This window comes from Rattus norvegicus, chromosome 1, assembly GCF_021556685.1.
Source record: "Rattus norvegicus strain SHRSP/BbbUtx chromosome 1, alternate assembly SHRSP_T2T, whole genome shotgun sequence".
NCBI classification, from domain to species: domain Eukaryota; kingdom Metazoa; phylum Chordata; class Mammalia; order Rodentia; family Muridae; genus Rattus; species Rattus norvegicus.
In genome coordinates, this window is record NC_141534.1 from 268,720,937 (window position 1) to 268,742,204 (window position 21,268).

Sequence of the window (21,268 nt, forward strand, 5' to 3'; positions counted from 1 at the left end):
AAAATTGAGACTTTTTTTTATTTATGGGATTGGTAAAGTTGCCCAGGTTAGCCTTAAACTTTCGATCCCTGCCTTGTCTTCTCATTTAATGTTTTTAAAGGACTCGCCTATCATAATTTAGACTGGCCTAGCCCAGAATTCACTGTATAGCTTAGGCTAGCTCAGGCTGGCCTCAGACTCTCAACTATCCTCCTGCTTCAAACTGTGAGGTGCTGAGACTACAGGTATGAGCCAAGCCTGGCTGAAATTATTTTTCCCCCTTTTAGATATATTAGAAAGGAATAATTTGAGACACAGACCGAGTCACATAGCACCCAGACCATCTGCAGTGGTACCCTTTGATCAGAAAGATTCGTGTTTTACATGAGATTTTATTTATGTTCACATTTGGTGGGATACACGAAAGTTAGCTTCGTGACCACTCAGGTCAGGCTCTCTGCTAGGTAGGTGTTAGTGGCGATCCTTGGGAGAGAGAGGCAAGGCTTTCTACCTGAAGAGCCTGTCAGATGTGAGAGGCAGGGAGCATCTGCGCAGTGAGGAAGCTGAGCTTGACTGTGCACCACCACACTCTGACTTTGAATGACATCTTCATATAATGCCATCTCTCTGGAACTTGAGTCCTTGCTGCCTCTCTTTGCCAGTCCCTGTGCTGGGGACTCAAATGCTGGAGCCCCTACCCCGTTGCAGAGATCTGCTTAGCTCCCTCTCGTCAGCTAACCCGCTTCTTCTTTTTTGGCTCTCAAGAAGGAGGATCAGCCCACGGGTAGACAAAAGGCAAAATATTAAAAATGGAGCCCCAGGAGACTTGTCTGCCTGGGATGCTGCGTGACTTGGGAACTGTCATTGGTTCCCAGTGGTTGGTGGGTCTAGAACAGTCCATATCCACTACAGTGAACATCTCTATAGTGGCAGGCAGGGTCCTCGTCTGGTGCTCAGATCACCCTGCCCCTGTAGGATACTCCCTGGGAGTCACCTGGGTCTGGAACAGGTTACTTCAGAGTTTTTTGTCCTACGCGAGTAATCCCGTGAGCCTCCTAAAAAGGCCAAGTCCGAACAGAACCCAGAGCCTTCCTCAAAAGCAGAGTGTCTTGGGTTGTCTCCGCCCTCTCTCCTCCTAAGTGCTGTTCAAGTGGAAGCAATGGACCCAAAACCATGAGGCTGAGGCAACGGAGAGACCCTGTGTATGCAGTAGGGCCAAAGCTGGGAGGCTGAGGTAATGGAGAGGCTGACTGTGTGCATGCAAAGGGGCAGGCACGGTCCTCACCAGCGAATCCCATTCTTCCCAGCGATAGAGGGCTACTGCCTTCCCTAAGTTTCCAACCGTGAATGACAGGGGCTCCTGGATCCTTGCTCTGGGTCTGCAGAGAGCCGGCAGCCTTTGGCAGAGTTTGCTTTTGGCCTCTTTGGGCAGCGCGTGTCTGCCTTTCAAGCCATCGTAAAGGCCTCGCCATTCCAGGAACGGGCAAGTGCTGAGCTGAGGCTGGTTAGAGAACTCCATCCTGCCTCGGGAGAAAGAAAAGTTTTACTGCAGCAAAGAAGTTCCGCTGTGTACTTGGCTCCCTGCTGACCCAGCTAATGTTCGAACTTTCAAAGAACCAGGTAGGAGTCTGACAGGCTGCCGAGAACAGAGAGGAATCAAATCTTCCCTGAGAAGCTTGCAAGGTACTTTTTTCTGTTTCTGAAGGGACTTGGGTCCAAGTTTTTGCCTGGGGAGAAACTGCTCTGGAGAGCTTGCGGGCAGGAAGAGAGTGGGTCCTGGGGAGAGGGCCCCTGAGGGCAGAGGGGATTCCAACAGGGACCCTAGGCAAGACAGTATTTGGAATAATGAGCCCCGTATTCAATCACAGGTGGCTCCAAGCAGGAAACTGTGCTGAGGTGTTACTGTGCGCGTTTCTTACAGATACATGGCATTTCAGTGTGTGTGTGTGTGTGTGTGTGTGTGTGTGTGTGTGTGTGTGTGTGTACCTCATACTATACATAGTCCATGCTGACCTCAAACTCACAGTGATCCTCCTGCCTCAGCCTCTCAAGAGTTGGAGACAGAGTTGCACCAACATACTCAGCCGAGTGTCAATTTTTCTTTTTCTTACCCAGTGACACATAAAAGCGCCTGTGCGCACCTTAGATTGGTGGAACTGAGCGTTACTTCACCGTTGTGATTTGAATGTGAAACGTCCCGCATAAACACCTGTGTTTGAACAGACCCCAGCCGGTGGCGCCATTTGGGGAAGTTATGGAACAATTAGGCTGTGTGGTTTTACTGGACGAAATCCGTCTCTAGTGGTGGGCTTTGAGGTGTTATAGCTGGGTCCCACTTCCTGTTGTCTTTCTGTGTTCTGCTTTGGGACGCCAGGAGCACTGAGCATGCGCAGCCGCTTGGTGTCGTCCCTGTGCCCTCGGGATCCGTAAGGGATAAACCCTTTCTCTCTACCGTCGTTTACGTCAGAATATCTTATCACAGCAATGGAAGGATGTACTCACCTTGCAGATTGAGGACACTGAGGCTCTGAGAAACCAGTTAGGAGACCCATCCAGGGCCCCTTGGCCTCTCTCTGCATTTGAAATGATCCGTGCTTGCTTCCGGAGAGGCAGGAAGGGAGAAGACGTCCTTCAGGGCAGGGAGTGTCTGCTCTTCAGACAAGCCTGAGGAGATAAAGGCCACGTGGCATGATAGCATGCAGGCTGGTGAGCTGCAAGGTGGGGTAGGGAGGGGAAGGACCTAGGGCTGTGCTCCACATTGTCAATATAAGGGTCGTCCTCAGTCATTGCTCAGCTCCCAAACTTCAACTGATTTTAAGGCTCTGCCTCCGAGTTAGATGCAGTTTTTAAAATAAATTAGTGTACTAGTTGATAGATGGATCAATTTGTCAATCAATTGGCTGATCAATCTGTTGGCTGATTTGGGGGTTGTCATGGCGCCTGTGTGGAGGTAGGAAAAGAACCTACAGGAGTCGGTTTTCTCCTGCTGTGTGGACTCAGGTCATCAGCAAGCACCTTCGTCCACTTGGCTTCCTCCCTAGCCCAGATTCACTCTAATTCAGGGTAGCTGAATTGTCCACAGGAAGCAAGCGAGCAAACGCCATGAAGGAAACTTGCCCTGCAGATCAGACCAACCGTGACTGACTCTTCCACAGAAGCAGCTGGAGGTGGAAGAACTCCGAAGTTTGATGTTGAGCAAACACACGAAGACTGGATCGTGGCTTTTGTGAACGTGTGCATGTATGTGTGCTGGGGGATCCAAAGACTGAACTCTTTGTGTACCCAAGCTGGTCTTAAATCTTCTAGGTGGGGTTACAGCCCCGGCATCTTGCATGTTTTAGGAGGTCTGAGTCCCTTAAACTCCCTGAGCCTCAGTGTGTTCTGTTGCAAAATGGGAACAGTAAAGGCACCAGCCAGGAAGTGCAGTTGTAAACACTTCCTGTCTGGGAAAGGCCTGGCATGGCTTGTTCTCAGCAAATCAAACTTAGGGTTTTACTGTTGTCGCTCATGAGACCATAGACTTCATGCATTAGCTCCTCCTCCCTCTGCCTCCCCGAGACCCCTGGGTGGGGCCGTGCCTGCTCGCTAGCGCCCCCAGGTGTTCAGGATGGTAGTCCGTGCACATTGTTTTCTCCTGTGCCTTCAGGTCTCCCAGATCTTGGGCTAAAGGAGCAGGGTTGGGGAAGAGTAACAGACTTTCCAAGTAGTTTCTGGCCTCTGTTCCCCAGCTAGAGTGCCACAAACGGAGGGAAGGAGAGGACTGGACTCTCCCAGGAGCTTCCTAGGGGATCAACCCAAGTCCGTGTACCCTCGTGCACCGAACACTCCCCCAAGCCCACAGGACCCCAAGATTCTCAGGTGTGTGGGGTCCACAGCTCAGATCCTCAGTCAGGCCCTGATTCAGTGACTTGTGAGTTCATCGTAGTGGAAGAGGAGGGCACTATGAAAACCACTCTCTGATATAAAACTTAGGGTTGTCCCTCTCCAGTTCTGTTTATCTGGGATGACCTCCAATGCAAGGTCAAATGTCACCTTTTCCAAGATGCCCTCCTGGCTCTCAGACAAGGCCTCCCACACATCTTTTCACAAATGCACTAGAACTTTCCAATCTGTATATCCTACATGATCCACCCTCCTCCCCTCCCTGACAGCACAGAGCTATAATACAGTAGACGCTCACTAAAATACAGGCCGGACAAAGACATAGATGGCTAAATGCCTGTTCCCGCATTCTGCTGGAAGTTGTGAGGAAATTATCCATTAGATCTTTGCATCCGCCTGCTGTGGCACAAGTAGTCTGAGATTAATGACAGCAGCCACAATAAAAGAAACAACATCCCTCCCCGCTGGACTCCCCTTGCTTTTTGAGGCCTGGTTTAGGAGTTGGATTTGGTAGCCTTGTCTTTACTGCCCTCTTGTGGATAAACATTGCTACTGCATCCGGCAAAGTTAGAAATTTCGTTAACAGCAAAGATGCTGTTTTCACTCCCTGGAGTACTGTTTTTACCCCCTGGAGTGCTGTTTTTAGAACTCCCAGGGTCATTCGGAGCCAAGGCTCCACGTTCTATGTGCATCTGTGACCTTCATTCCACATGTGGCAGGGAAGGATATAAAAACGTATAGCGGTTTCTTCCCGCAGAGACTTTAGAATAATGGTGGCAGTCTCATCCAAACCAAGTGGCTCTGGGTCACACCGACCACCAGGATATTCGAAGAAAGGGACCAAGATTCATGGAGTCTTAACTGCCAAAGTTTGGAGCCAGACACTGGTCCCACCACACACTGTCTAGTTGACTCTAAAAGGCTGCTTTATCTCTGTGAATGTCGTCCCCCATCCCCAATATGGCTCAGCTGGACATCCTGCTATTCGGTTTTGACAGTGAGTGAGACCTTGAGATGAATGACAGGGCCAGGACTTCAGGGTGCTGCTGGCATCCAGTTAGCCATAACTTCAATAAGTCCTTAACCGTCTAGTGTAGATGGAAGGGAGTCAGGTCTCACCCCTCAGAGACAATAAAATAAGATGTTTGTTGATATGGTAGTCCGTGATAAGTTGAGACAAAGCACTGTTAGAGGCTACAGGAAGAAACAGACACCCATTGGCTCTAGACCAAAGTCTACTGCCATTTCTCCTCTTCTATCCACAGTAGACATCACCGATCAGTAGTCTGCCTTTCTTTACCCATGGCAGACATTACTCATCAATAACATCTTCTTCCCATAACTGCAGCAGACATCACTAATCGATAACTTCCTCCTACACTCTCGGATACATCGCTAATCACGACTCTTTCCCGAGGATCGTGTATCTATTTCGGGGTATACATCACAGGGGGCTCTAGGCACTTAAAACAGCTGAGCGGAGTGGGGAAATGTCAGACAATGGAAACTCTCTTTCCAGGTCATGGCACCTGGGTAGATTAAAGCTGCACTGGGGGAGGAGGAAGGCATTTTAGCCAGAGGCAGTGGAGTAAGATGAAGCGTGAGGGAAAAGACAGATCTAAGAGGAAGAAGAAGTGAATTAAAGATGGGCTGGGTTATAGAACCCTTGACAGCTGGCATCGGCGGAGTCAGAGACAACAGGGAACCTCACGCAGGGCAGGTAAGGGTGTGGTCACTCTCCAGACTGGGGGGGGGGGGGGGGGAGAGATGCTTGATCTCTGTGACAGCCAGTACCAGGCCAGGCGAACTGGAAGGGAGACTGAATTGAGGCCACCATATGAGGGAGGGAGACCTGCTTCCTCTTGGATCCTCAGACTTGAACAGGAAGGTGGCCATTCATGAGGTTTCTTTGTGTCTGCATCCCACCTGCTGAAGGGCAGGGGCATCCCCACCAGAAAACAGGCTGGGGGTGGGGGGAGCAGGAGATGCCTTGTTTCTAGCTCCTGGCCTTTGGGACACCCAGTTGTGACTGCCTGTGGCAGCTGGCAAGGAGTTTGGAGCCACAGAGAGGAAAGATAGGAGGCAGTTAATGCCTCCTGAGTCCAGCCTCATTTTCTCTCATAGCAGCCTAAGTAGGAAGAGAAAGCCAGAGACAGGAAACAGCTGAACTGGGTGAAGGTCAGGCCTTAATTAAGAGCCGTTCCCTGCAATCTGCTTATTCGAAAAGACACTGCGTATCTGGGTCAAGTGTCCTTTTCACATCCTCGCCCCCAAAAAAAACGAGGAGGAAAAAGAACTTTTTTGGTACTGGGGTTTGAAGAGTCTCATACACAGGACCCCTAACGTCCCTGTTGCTAAGAAAGAACGTACACATTTAACTGAAATGCTCAAGCAATCAGAAGCAGGGTCAAAGTGAGAACCCCTTTATTCCAAGACTGTTTCCTAATGGGTAACAAGGTCCCCCGAACTTGAAGGTCAAACAGACTTGGATTTGAACCTCAGCTCTACCACTTCCTAGCTGAGTGACCCTGGACAAGATACTTAGCCTTCCTGAACCCTGACTCCCTCATCCACAGGAGATAATAGAGTATCTAGTTCATAGGGCTGGGGTGGCAACCAAACGAAGCAATGCATATGCAAGCTTAGTGCAGGACTTGACACGCAATTGAATGGATTAGAGTCATCTTTTTATCCAATCACTGGCCTGCTTTAGGAAACAATTTGAAACGCCCAGTGTGCCTTTTCATGGCTGACATGGTTCCTTGCATCTGCCAGGGACACAGAGAAGCACAATTCTGTGAGCCGACAGGCCAAGTGCCTTTCATCTCTGTCCCCTATGCCATCCAGGAAGCACACAAAGTGGAAAAGGACCTAGGGAAGCCCCAGATGGCATAGCTCATAGCCCCCTGGGAGGATCAGTAGGCTCTGTCTTCTGCTCTCCATTCCTCGGGCTGCAGTTAGAAGAGGGGCAGTTTGCCAAGGGAGGGTGAGGGTAACATTCACAGAGCAAGCCTTGTATCCGGAAAGGTGCTACACTCTGGTACCCAATCCACAACACTTCACACACACACACACACACACACACACACACACACACACACACGGTCACTGAGGGCCAGAGACCTTAGCCAACTTGCCCAAGGTATTTTTTTAATGTCCGTGTGAGGGTGTCAGGTGTGAGCTCCCATGTAGGTGCTGTGAATTGAACCTAGGTCCTCTGGAGGAGCAGTCGGTGTTCTTAACTACTGAGCCATCTCTCCAGCCCTTGGCCAAGGTCTTATACTTAGTAAGTAGTAAGTTGCAAAGAACGATTTGAGTAAGGGCTGCTGGGCTTCAAAGACCACAGTTTCCTCAGGTGAGCTGCTCTCTCTGGAATGAAAGCAGAGTCAACTATAACATAGGGCATTAATCATCTTCCCTTCGGAAATTACCAGTCTATACCTTCCAATAGGATAAACAGCACATCTGTTACAATGTTTTCCTTGCCCCAGCTCCGGAGCAACTGTAACAGACTCATCCATTCCTTACCCTCTTCCACCTGTTCTACAGCAAGACAAAGGAGGGCAGGCAAGAGTAGAGGGGGAGGGCAGGCAAGAGTGGAGGAACTCCCTCTGCCCCCCCCCCGACCCTCCCACCCCACCCCGCCTCCCTGCCACTAGCATAAAGACTGAGAACTTCTTATAGAACCTTAGCAGAGATCTCAGGTAGAAACAGTAGACAGGGGAGAGGAAACTGACCTTGGGCCCCGGGGGATCTTTTGAAGTAGGGTGCACAGACCATGGATGCTCTGCTGAGCCTGGGCCACTCTGAGTCTAGTCCAGGCACAGGACAATGACAGAAGGAAATGTGAGCACGCCCATCCACAGGCTTGCCCTTTCATCCTGCCGCCTGTGTTTGCAGAGTGTTTTCTGTGAGCCGAGGACTCGGAACCAAAAGAGACAGCTTTCAGAGGACACCTGGGGACAGGAGCCTCTGGGCACCCAGCGGAGGTCGTCCCAGCCCATCACTGCTTGGAAAGTCAGAGACCCATGGTTCTTTATCATGAATGCCTGTGTCATCAGGGCCAAACAGTTAACTAAAGCATGGAGGGAAAGATTTAGACTCTCAGCTTCTGAGGGCTTTCAGCCCATCCTGGCGGGGAAGGAGGTTGGAAGGGAGGGAGCGTTCTGTCTGAAGCAGTGGGTCCATGAGGTGGAACGGCTGTCCACACAGTGGCTGATCTTGAAGTAGAAAATGCAGGCCAGAACCAGGGGCCGGATAACTTTCAAAGGCCCGCCCCTTGTGCCTCTTTCTGGACCAGTCAGGCCCCACCTCTTAACAGGCCTACATTCTTCCAAACAGTACTGTGCATCGGGAGCTGAATTTTCTGAGCACAAGCCTGTGGAGATGTTTCAAGTCCAAACCACCACAGCCCTCTTTAGTACAGACTCCACTGGGAAGGCACTGGCAAAGTGACTGTATCTAGGCCTTGGGAGAAGGCCGCAGGTGTGAAGACCTGCTCTGAGTGGGTCACCTGTGGACCCAGGACTCAGACAGTCTTCTTCCTTACCCTTCCTGAGGAAGCCGTATGCTGTCTGTAGCTCAGATAAGCTGAAGGTTTGGAGAGCTGCCTTCCTTTCCTCCTATCTTTTCAAACAGCATCAGGTCGTGGGGACAAGGGCCCCCGGAGCCCACCTCTTTGAGGGCCAGGCGAAATATTACAAAGGTCACACACACAGATTTGAAGCCAGATTCATCTTGGTTCCAATCACGGCTCTGCCCCGTGGGCAAGTGTCTTAATCTCTCTGGGCTTCAGCTTCCCCACCTGAGCACAGTGGAGGATTAGAGGACCTTCCTCACAGGAACATGGTGACAGCGATGACTTCAAGGCTCTGAGCGTAGCGCCCAGCCCGAGACAAACGGTAGCTGTTACCACAGTGGTATCAAAAGTGTTTTTCATCACGTTGCTGTCCTTTGAAAATCAGAGTGAATTTAGAGGCAGAGGACTTGGCTTAGAATCTGGTCCTGCCTCACCTCCCTGTTCTTTATGTCCATCTGTAAGCCCCGGGCCGCTCTTTCCTGGTCACTGAGAAAAAATGTCTACCCTACTGTGTTGTGAGAATCAAATACCATGAAGGACGGGCAAGGGTTTCGAACATCCAGAGCGGTATAAATGAAGATCAGGAGCCCAGTGTCCCAGCCTCCCTTTATCTCTCTGGGATAAGCACTGCCTGGTACTCAGTGCTCCCTGGCTAGCCCCCTCACAAACACTGCCTGGTACTCAGTGGTCCCTGGCTAACCCCCTCACCTCCCTTACCTCCCAGAATCCCTTTGGCCTTAGCATCCCCACCCTGTCCAGATCTCTTTTGACTCTTCCTGTCTCCGAGGAAATCCTAAGTCTCCCAAGATCAGCCGGCACCTCGTACATTCAGTGTATAATCCAAGTCCCATTCGCTGCCCCAAGTTGTCTCTGCATGTGCAGCTTGAGGAAGAAGAGCTAGAGGCTAAGGTGTGACTTTGCCCCAGTAATTTGAACCAACTTGGTCCAGCTCCAAGCTAAGTGCTTAGTCTCACGCAGATCTGGGTCAGTGGCCTCCTCTCTGCCACATCCTTTCTAAGGGAACTGATGTCTCTGTCTTATTCTCCATTCGTGCCTACAGGAGAAGAAACAACATGACACAGGAATTCATGACTCACACCACCCAATGCCTCTTAGGCCTCAATGGAGTGCTGAGGGGTGAACAGAGACTGTTGTGGTCACAATCCCAATTTCCCAGCATTCCCCCACCCTGGGAAAGGGGCCACCCATGGAGCCCACACCCTACCCTGATTTCTCCCTGAAGCCAGTCCCAATGTGTCTTGCTGTTCCCGTGTAGGCCAGGCAAAGGCTCAGGCCCTGACTTCTCTTCACCGTACTTCTGTCTGCTACCCTGGTGACAAGGGTCCACTCCTCTGGGACACAAGAGTAGTAAAGTCTTCAGCGGTGTCTCTCATCCTTCCTTCTGTGTCAGCCCTTGGCACTCCCATGCTTGCAGATGCCTTTTGAGGCAGACCAGGCAGAGGCCTGTCCCAAGAGGTCTACACTCAGGGGAAACGCAACACCACATGCACATGGCAGCCAATGGCTGGAATGACGGGATGGGAAGGCTGTGGAGTTGGATAGTCAGAAGATGGCCCTAAAAGGGATGGACAGGGACATGGATGGGAGCAGGTTACTAACTGGAAACTAACACAAGCTGCTGCTGCATGACTAAAAAGCCCCCGCCGCGGCCGCTGGCACAGGAGAGCACTCCGAAAGGCTGTACCCCAAGTCTCCCACACAACCTGCAGGCAGCTCCACTGAGAAGTCTCCTGTGCCAAGCCAGTGTTTACTGATTCTATAACTCATCCCAGCAGGGGGCCGCTGGGAGGACCCTTATTTTCCCCTGTGTGGGATCCCGACTGCTCCCTCCTGGGTAGAACAGCTCATCTAAACAACGCACCTGAATGTGTGGGTTCCAGGACAAAAGAAACCTAAGGAACACCCCAAACCTGGGGAATGGGAAACCTCGCAAGAATACACAGTGGGAAAGCGAGCATGGCAGGCATAGATCTAGGAGGTTACAAAAAGCCAAGGCCAGGAGCATGCGCTATCGATGACTGGCAGGCGCATGCGCTATCTGTGGCTGGCAGGTGCATGCACTGTCCGTGACTGGCAGGAGGCAGTAACTCTCTGGAGCATCGGTAGATGAACGGAAAACCGAATCCAGCCTTTATCTTTCTGGTGATCCTCGGGTGGGGACAGCTTAGCCTAGCTCCCTAGCTAGGATATTCAGTAGTGCCCTGGCTTATTTCTGGTCACCGGGAACCGAGTTGTTGGAGGAACAGAATGAACAGAAGTTGGAGACACCGCTATGAATTCTCATGGGCACAAGGACAGTCCTACAGGGAGAGAAACTCCCAGGAAGTGCCTTCAGGAACCGTGGTAAAGACCCAAGGTTTGACAAAATTCTCTCAAGAAGATCTATTTGGTTCTTAAAAGCGGCAGCCATGCCCCTCAGATACTAAGTCTCCAGAGTAAATAGACCCTGCATGACTATTTCCTTTCCTGTCTCAAGGACTTCCTGCAGGCCACTTCCTGCCGGTTGGTGCCTCCTGGGTGCCTAAGCTGAGGATGATGGATTTTCTTTCCTCTGACAAGCCCTGTGTGTGTGCGTGTGTGCATGTGTGTGTGTATGTATGTGTGTGTGTGTGTGTGTGTGTGTGTGTGTGTGTGTGTGTGTGTGTAGCCTCTGGCACTGTGTATGTATCCTACATCCTGACTCCTGATTTATTAGCTCTAATCCCTGTCTAGGGGGATGGTAAGTCTTCCCTGTAGCAATTCTGGGAGGAGGACTGGCCCATTATTATTTTATCAGGACACCGCTGTGTATTCTGTGGTCCCTGAGTAGATGTCACATACTCCTCAGATGATTTAGAGTGTAGACAGCCTGGGGCCTTGCTGTCCCCTAAACTGGGGGCAGGGGGCTCCATAGATTCTTGTGAGTGAGTCCCAGAACCTGTCTTGATTTCTGTGCCTCTTCTCCCTGCTTCATGCCAAGCCTGGCCTTCCACATAAGTGAGACTGCAAACGCCGGAGAGGAGGCGCCCTCTTTTCCCAACAACATGAGCGAACGTCTGGGAAGCTGCTGCCTGCGGCCACACTTTATATCCTCAAAGCCTGTGTCTCCGGTCTCCCTCCAAAATCAACACTAGTAGAGGAGTCAGGAGCCCCTTCAAATAATGCCTGCTTCTTCAATAGCTCAGCTTGGCAAATGTGCTCCCCACCTCATGAGAGAGCAGGCATAGGACTGCCAAGTCCTCAGCCTACACTGCCCTCAAGATAGTCTCCATCACCTGCCTTCTCCACCCTGTCCCCGTGCACAATGACTCTAATGTGAGTAGTATAGTTCCAATGGCAGTGGATGCTGAGTCCTCAAGCACAGATATAAATTGCTCATCTCACCAGGGGACACCCTGTCCCTAGTCTTTCTGTCTCCTCCTATCACACAGAGGCTACAATCATTTGGGAGTGACCCACAGATCTTCCTTGTCTTGGTTTGTCAACAAACTCACGCTCTACCCATGGTTGCCCTCTGTCACTGCCCATCGCTTTTCTAGATCCTGCTGAAATAGCCAAATAAGAAGGCTGTTGGGTCAGAGCCTTGAGATTAAATCCTGATACTATACCTCATGACCGATGGCTCTTGGGCAGGCTCCTCCTCTCTCTGAACCTCCTCTTTTCTATCTAGAAATTTCTCTTCTTGGGGTGTAAGCAGGAAATGAAACAAGGCAGCAAAAGCTGTTCTTGGGCTGCAGGAGGTGGTGAGGACGCCACTCTGTCAGTTGCAAGTGGGCAGAAGGACAATAGGGAAGGACACGTCCTCTCGGGCTGAGGTAGTGCCCAGCACTGAGGCTGAGCCGATAGGAAGTCTTGGATGTCACTGCTGGATCAGGTGAGAAGGGGGAGCTCTGGGCTGGTGTATGTGAGGGTCACAGTGGCCCTCTGGTGAGACAGTATCTGAGGGTGTTAGGAGATGAGGCCTTCGAGGACTCCTTCTCTCGTCTGCCTGGTGCGCAGCAGTGGGATCTGAACGCAAAGTTCTCACACTAAGTTTTGAAATCATTCCTGTTTAGCTCATCAATAGTTGCCTTATAAGAATGATTCCCCGCCTAAGAAGCATTTTAAGCCTTTTAAGCTCCAAAGATTAGGGTAGGGTAGGAGGAAGACAGATAAACAACAGACCTGAGAGTATTCTCCATGCCGAAGAGTAGCTTGTTCACTGGGGTCAGATTAATCCCCACATTGAAACCAGCTGAATATTGTTCTGAGGAAGGAGAGAGGGAGATAAGAGAAAGCCCCTCGGCAAAGCCCAGCATTGAGCGGTTTGCAGACCATGTCCTTTCTTCTGCAGCAAAGGACACATAGACCAGCCGTGGAGGACAAATAGGGGGTGAGAGGGGCCAGGAAGCAGCAGGGGTTACATGGATGATGTCGGAGCCTCCTGTGAAGGTGTGTGACATCTTCCCTCCTCAGCCTGGGGACCGTTTGCCTACCTGGGGCACACCCTGTGAAGTCACTGCATCCGACAATACAGAGGCCAAGAGTCTGGTGGCCATACTTGCTGCCCTTCCCAGGCAGGAGGACCCTTACAGAGGACCTCAGCACTCACCGAGAAGCCACCTAATCTCCATTCCTAGGACCTCGGCCTTCTCGGAGGAAGAAGTCTAGGCTGGAAGTCGAGGTTTGCATCAGGGAGCCAAAACAGAGTGGGATAGGTCACGTGGATGCCCACCGAAGGGAACTGGTGCATCTTCCAACTAGCCCCGGGGCTTCTGAGTGGACAGTGCTCATTTGAATGTGTTGGTAGCTTCAACAAATAATTCAATGGCCGCGTCGTCGTCTCTAGAAAGGCTGAACTTCAGCCTGTGCAGATGTGGCCTGGAAGAGCCCACTGTCAGGAACACAGATGCTGCAGGCCCTGTGTGCACAGGAAGGGCCCTCCTAGCTGGGAAGCTCGGGGGCCAGCAGAGTGACCTCAGAATGGGAGGTGGGCAGGCAGCTGGAGAGGCGCCAGTGGGAAAGGCTTTGGACACCTGATCCTTGCTGTCCCCTCCTGTGGACGGTTTTAAGACTGTTAGGTATGGCATAGACCAAGCCCCAGAGCCCCAGAGCCAAGTGGCAATGGCCTCAGGAGAGCACATTGGAGAGGACACCGAGGGTGAGCCCTGATTCTCATCCCTGCCACAGAGAAGGGCTAGCTTGCTACTGCAGGCATGTGAACTTCAGGATACCCTTTGGTTTTGGTGTCCAGCTGCTCAATGGCTCCGTCCACGGCCATCTGGCTTCTCTATAATTAATATTCTCTGCCTCCTATAGTGTGGAGTAAAGATGGCGACCAGGCATGCCCGCCCAGAATAGTATGGGTTACGTTGTATGACCTAATACAGGCAATTAAATGGAGGATGGTTTATTTGGACTCACTGAGGGAGCTTGAGGCAGCTGGTCATATTCTACTCTAGTCAAGAAGCTGAGATAAATGCTGGGGTTCACTTTGCTTCCTCTATTCAGTGCAGGGCCCCAGCCCATGAGAGGCAGCTTCCAACATTTGGGGTATCTCCCGCCCTTGGTTAAACCTCTCTAGAAACACGCTCATAAGCCTGTCTGGGTCAAGTGCAGTCAAGCTGCTGGTGCAGGTAAACCATCCCAGAGACCCAAGGTATTTCCCAGAGCTCAGTGTGGGGCAAGGCTGGAGGACGGTGCCAGACAGCTCATGGGCCAGCCTGTGAGACTGGGAGAGGACGCTGTGGAGAAGCAGGTCTCACAGCTCTCCAGATTGCTGAGACAGCCAGCACCTTCCTCTACCTAACCCAGCCTCTCTGATGGATGCCCTGGGTCCTTTCACTTCAGAAGGAATTCACGTCTAAGAAAATGTGACAACCTTGCAAATTTTACCCAAACCACAGAGTTTTACGACTAGATCATGGAAGTCAGGCATGGCAGGTGGTGCACACCTTGAACTCTAGAACTCGGGAGACAGAAGCAGGCTGGCGTCTGTGAGTGTTGGGCCAGCATTAGTCTATATAGCAAGTTCCAGGTAAGTCCAGTAAGACCCTGGTCTAAGAATAAAGTAAGTTGTACTGAAGTTATAGGAAAGCGTTTTTTGTTAAATCCACATGCTGACTTATTGAAAACAACCCTCCCCTCAAAACCCAAAGGCAACTTCCTTTCTGTGTTAATTGTTTCTGGTTTTCTCGATGGTGATCAGGTCTCCATCCTCAGATAATCCACTTCTTACCTCGTCTACTTGACAACTACCTGTTGACCTTTGACCTGGGCAGAAGCAGCCTCTCAGAAGATTGTTTAATCTACTCGTGTTATTCAAAAATACACTCACAGGTCATGGGTCACAGGTCACAGGTCACAGGTCACAAAGGACAGCCAAGTGGCCCCTCCTTAGGCTTTTTCACATTATTCAGAAATGTTTTCAAATATGTGCCCTCAGGATAAGCGATGAAATACGGAGGGGTGAGGCAGATGCATATGGAGCTGACGTCCCAGACCCAAGTAAAGTGCTGAACCACACATTTAGCACATGGGTGTCTTCCCATGGAGGGTCGGGCTTCTGTAGGAAGCTAGAAACCTTTGCCAGGTCCTTGGCCTACCGTCTCCTAGTTGTTGACCGATCGCCTCCCGACATCTTGGAGTATCTCCCAGCCCTGTTTCTCTACTTCCTTCCCTGCACCAACCAACCGTGCACTCTCCTGAGCCTCTCAGCGCTTGGACTCTGAGAACACAGTACAGGTAAATGGACAAACGCTGGGAGTGAGACATCGGAGGCCACTGCAGGGATAGACAGTAACCATGTGTTTGTAGGATCTCTCAAAGGGACGCTGATATAGAAAAAGGAGAGCTCTTCTCTGGAGGAAGATGGTGCTGGGCACTTCAGCGGCTGAGGCCAGAGAACATGAATGAGCTGGGCTTACAAACAGCAGACTGAAGGGAAAGCCCAGAGAGAGGGATGGGAATGTGCAGAGAGCGATGGTGGAGAAGGGTGCCTAAGGAACAGGGGAGCCTGGCACTCACTTGGAGTCTGGCCATTGAAGGAAAGTGGTCCAGATAAAATGAAGGAAAACGCACACAGGCCTGCTCTCCAAGGAAAGCATTTTTTATCTTTTCTAAGCACGTTAGAAAGCAGGCAGCAAATGACTTCAAGGCGGTAGCAACTTGACCCAGATTTGGATCCAGTGAAGGGCGCTCTTCCTGGGGCATCCCCAGGACCCCTCTTGTCTAACCACGGGCTCACACAATCCACTTTTGGGGTCCTCACCGCAGATGCTATCACCTGCAGCCAGTGAGCATTCGGGGATCCCCTAGGATGTCATTCAGGAAGTGACATCGCAGGAGAGCTGTTCAAACCAAGATCCACACACGGCACATTTTCCAGGAGGACGCTTTCATCCCAAGCTGAGAGACTGTTCCCTAGCTCTGAGCGACCTCTCAGGATGTGTGGAGTCTGGCTGGGCATGAAGATGTAGCAGCCTGACGTGTTCTGCCCCCAGGATTCCCACTGGGGATTAGAAGACAGTGTGGCAGCTCTCTATTAACTTTTATATATATATATTTTATCACCTGAACTCCTCCAAGGTCCCCCTGGATCCACAGCAGGGGTCCCCATGTGATATCAGCCGGTTTCCACCCCCACTTTCAGAGAGTGGGGTTTCTATGCTGCCCTCCGTTTTTTCAAAGCCTTCCGCTGGTCATCAGAGACTCAGAGGCTGGGCTCTGAGAAACCGGGGGGCTTCATCTCTTCTCGCCTTCTCCCTTTTCTGCCTCCTCCACCCCCTCACTTTCTCTTCTCCTTTATACTGAGAGATCTGTTCAAAGCAAGCCATCTCCTAGAAGTGCCTGCATGGGATCTGGGCTCCCATCAAAGACACGGGGAGCTTCCTACAGCCCAGCTCAGGTGTCTGTCACAAGAGCTAATGTAGATTTGGGGGGCTGCTCCCTATCTCTTAGGACTGCAGGATTGGGGGCTAGGGTGGACCTGGAGGTTGGGATCACAGTTGGCTAATAGAAGTGAGCCTTGAACCAGGTCACCACGGTTGTTCCACCGTTGGCTAGTCAAAATGCCCGTGGCTTTAGATACTCCAGTGACTTTGGGTCTTCTTACGGCTGTACCACTGACTGGTAGCAGCAGATGGTAGCAGACAAGTTCACCACCCTCAGACTCAGTATTTTCATCTGTAAAGTGGGACCGATGGTTAGAACATCCTCTTCCCTGGTTGTTGAGATGATGAAATAAAGCACTAGATACCCAGTGTGGGAATGACAAGGGTCTATGCCATAGCCAATCAGACTCCACCAGACTTTGAGCAGGCCCCGAAATGGCAGAGGAAACCCAGGCATAGCCAGAGTGGCTGCAGGAGGCAAAAGAAGGTGAAGGATCCTTAGCAAGTACTTCCTGTCCCCTTCTGATCTCCATCACCCATGAGTGGCCAAACGCACCCAGAAGTCAAGGTCGAGAGAATCTGAGAAGCACGGTTCCCTCCATCAAAGTGATGCAGGAGAGGCCTGGAGCCAAGAAGGTAAGCCATGTGCTACACATCATGTGTGATATTGTCACACTAGGGCACATACTGTCTAAGGTGTGTGTGTTCATAAGCACAACATGGAGAAAATAGAGTCTCCATCCACCCTCCACAAGGGCCCTGAAAGAGAAGGAAAGTAGGGCTCAGTGTGGAGCAGACCAAGGTCCAAACTCATCTCCTGGGAAGTGTCTGTGGGGCAAGTGTGAGGGGAGACAATGGCTGTGTTCTGTGGGGAAAGGATGGCTCATACAGGCACAGCAAGCCACACCTGTAATCCCAGCTTCGGAAGCTGAGGGAGGGGGCTGGCTAGTTCAGAGCTAGCCCAGGCTACACAACGAGACCCTATCACAAAACAAAAGGCTTCAAAGTCCCTAAAGCAACCTAGGCTGTGATCACTACCCATCGAGAACTGCTACAACAGCTAGGCTAATAGGAAGCTAATAATGTGCTGTTCAGCTGTGTCATACCCAGGTTGGGGAATCTCAAGTCAACTGAGAGCAAGAAAGAAGATGGATGGTGTCTTGAGGCACTTTCCAAGCAACATTAAGGGGCCCACAGTTCTCAACCTGTGGGATGAGACCCCTTTGGGGGCCTGAATGACCCTTTCACAGGGGTCACCTAAGACCGTCTGGAAACAGATATTTATATTATGACCCATAACAGTAGAAAATCACAGCTATGAAGTAGCAATGATAATTTTATGGTTGTGGGGTCACCGCAGCATGAGGAACTGCATTAAAGGATGCAGCATTAGGAAGGTTGGGAACCGCTGCTCTAAAGCAAGTGACAGAGCTTTGGAATGCGACAGCTCAATGGCTGTGCTGGCCCTTCTTGCTTGTCAATTTGACTGTATCTGGGATTAACTAGAACCCACGCAGCAGGGTACACCTGTGGTGGAATTCTCCTAGTTAATCAATTTGGAGTGGGAAGACCACCTTTCATCCGGATCATTTGAAGTGGGGAGACCCAGTTTTAACCTGGACTACACTTTCTGGTGGTAGCCTATATAAAAGACACAGAAGGACACAGAAGAAGGACATCACGCCTGTCATGGAAGGACACAGAAGAAGGGCATCATGCCTGTCATGGAAAGACCCGGAAGAAGGGCATCATGCCTGTCATGGAAGGACACGGAAGAAGGACATCGTGCCTGTCATGGAAGGACACAGAAGAAGGGCATCATGCCTGTCATGGAAGGACACGGAAGAAGGACATCGTGCCTGTCATGGAAGGACACAGAAGAAGGGCATCATGCCTGTCATGGAAGGACACAGAAGAAGGACATCATGCCTGTCATGGAAGGACACGGAAGAAGGGCATCATGCCTGTCATGGAAGGACACGGAAGAAGGACATCGTGCCTGTCATGGAAGGACACAGAAGAAGGGCATCATGCCTGTCATGGAAGGACACGGAAGAAGGACATCGTGCCTGTCATGGAAGGACACAGAAGAAGGGCATCATGCCTGTCATGGAAGGACACGGAAGAAGGACATCGTGCCTGTCATGGAAGGACACGGAAGAAGGACATCGTGCCTGTCATGGAAGGACACGGAAGAAGGACATCATGCCTGTCATGGAAGGACACAGAAGAAGGGCATCATGCCTGTCATGGAAGGACACGGAAGAACATCACGCCTGTCATGGAAGGACACAGAAGAAGGGCATCATGCCTGTCATGGAAAGACCCGGAAGAAGGGCATCATGCCTGTCATGGAAGGACACGGAAGAAGGACATCGTGCCTGTCATGGAAGGACATGGAAGAACATCATGCCTATCATGGAAGGACACGGAAGAAGGACATCGTGCCTATCATGGAAGGACACGGAAGAAGGGCATCGTGCCTGTCATGGAAGGACACGGAAGAAGGACATCGTGCCTGTCATGGAAGGACATGGAAGAACATCATGCCTGTCATGGAAGGACACGGAAGAAGGGCATCATGCCTGTCATGGAAGGACACGGAAGAAGGGCATCATGCCTGTCATGGAAGGACACAGAAGAAGGGCATCGTGCCTGTCATGGAAGGACATGGAAGAACATCATGCCTATCATGGAAGGACACGGAAGAAGGGCATCGTGCCTGTCATGGAAGGACACGGAAGAAGGACATCGTGCCTGTCATGGAAGGACATGGAAGAACATCATGCCTGTCATGGAAGGACACAGAAGAAGGGCATCATGCCTGTCATGGAAGGACACGGAAGAAGGACATCGTGCCTGTCATGGAAGGACACGGAAGAAGGGCATCATGCCTGTCATGGAAGGACACAGAAGAAGGGCATCGTGCCTGTCATGGAAGGACATGGAAGAACATCATGCCTGTCATGGAAGGACACGGAAGAAGGGCATCATGCCTGTCATGGAAGGACACGGAAGAAGGACATCGTGCCTGTCATGGAAGGACACGGAAGAAGGACATCATGCCTGTCATGGAAGGACACAGAAGAAGGACATCGTGCCTGTCATGGAAGGACACGGAAGAAGGGCATCATGCCTGTCATGGAAGGACACGGAAGAAGGACATCGTGCCTGTCATGGAAGGACATAGAAGAAGAACATCACGCCTGTCAAGCCTAGGCTCTTCGCCTGCTTGCCCTCACGGTCTCTGGTAAGTTCGTTCCTCCACTGCACTGCACCCTCTTTTCCAGGATTCTAGCACATACAAGACCAGTTGGGATGCCCAGCCTTTTTGGCAGACAGCTACTGTTGGACCGGCTAGGCCATGGCCTGTAAGTCACTCTAACAAATCTCCAAGTGTTCCTTGGTGTGATGACCTGCATTGCCAACCTGACTGAACTTCCGGGATCAGCGTGGAACCCGCCTGTGGGTGTGTTTGTGAGGGTGTTTCCAGAGCGGCTTACTGGGGCTGTGGGCAGCAGTATCCCACGCACGAGGCCTGGGCTGGGTTAAGAGGAAAAGGAAGCTGTGTATCTGCCTCCACCTCTCTCTGCTTCCTGATTTTGAGCTCGGTGTCCACAGCTGTTTTAAGACCCTGCCTCCGTTACTTTTCCAGTGTGATAGACCAGCGTGCCTTAACCTCTAAGCCGAGAATAAGACACTCTCTAAGTTGTGTTCCCTTGGGTATTCTGAACACTCTTCAGAACACTGGGCATTGATTCATCCAAGGTCACATATACCTTAGGCAATGGGCCCAGAACCCAGCTAGCCTCACTCGAACAGAGCCTGGGACTCTGGTCTCACGCCCCTGAGCAGTGGAGGGACCGGCCATGCTCTCTCTGTCAGGAGTTATCAGTCCACCCCTTTGGGGTGAAAATCCTGCTGAGGGAAATCTCAGAGACCAATCACTCGAGCTTTGATTGTTTCTGTCTGTGCGACTTACCATTTAGAATTGCTTCCTCAGCAAACTCAATCTACTGCTATAGGAAAAGTAAGAATCAATTACCCCAGATAGATAGGAAGATAGTAGCTTTGGGGGGAAGACAAATATTGAATTCTGTCCACACAGATGAGTTTCTGACAAGAAATTCAAACAATCACCCTCCTCCCGCAAAGTCTGAGTGGGCAGAGGCAAAATGGGAGACAGCAAGAGTGGGGGTGCAGCCCCCGGTCAGCCAGAGCCCTCTCCCCTCCCTGACTCCCTCAGCAACAAGACCAGGGCTGGGGGTGGGGGGGAGCTGGATATCTTTTTCTTTCTCTGGAGGTAGGAATGGGCTTCGAGGGTGCGGTCATGGCCCTCCCTTTTCATAATCACCACTGAGGCTGCAGCAGCTCAAGTCCTACCTCTTTTCTCCAGGTCTGCACTGCTAAATCTTTTTACCACTCTGGGCTTCATTTACTGCAAAGGGGGAGCAGATGGGGAGCCCTGCGACCAGGAGAGGAGGCAGAAGCAAAAGACAGGCTGTCTAGATGGACCAAAGGCCTTTACTAACCCAATCCTCCTTGGCCCTGAAGTTCAACGCCATGACCACCCTCCCTCTGCTGTCCTCCATCCCGCCTCCCTCTCCCTCCTCGTTACCAGTGAATCATCTGCCTCTGTGGCCATCTGCACTTGCAGCCCCATGTCATTCATCTTCAGCTGTCATCATTTATGTCTTGTCACTTGATACCAGTCCTCTGGAACTACCTCCCACTCTGATTCCTCTTACCCCTTTCTGGGATAAGGTCCCACATGCCCTAGGCTGGTCTGTGCCACAGGGGATGACCTTTGACCTCCGATATGCTGGAAATGTAGGCAGGTACCACCAATACCGGATTTATGTAGTGCCGGGAATCGAACCCAGGACTCGATGCTTGCTAAGGCAAGCATGCTCCTACTGAACCATGGGTCTCTATGGATTAAATTCACGGTGACGGC

General features: G+C 51.2%; 1 long non-coding RNA gene across 1 annotated transcript in view; it reads right to left on the reverse strand.

Annotated features, from left to right (window-relative positions):
- LOC148007936 (uncharacterized) overlaps positions 1-21,268 on the reverse strand; it is a 25,075-nt gene continuing 3,807 nt past the window's right edge. Inside the window, exons 2-3 of the long non-coding RNA XR_015648298.1 lie at positions 2,482-2,643; positions 1-1,499 (exon numbers count right to left, since the gene is read on the reverse strand). This is a non-coding gene — a long non-coding RNA (uncharacterized LOC148007936). The remainder of the gene's footprint in view (positions 1,500-2,481; positions 2,644-21,268) is intronic.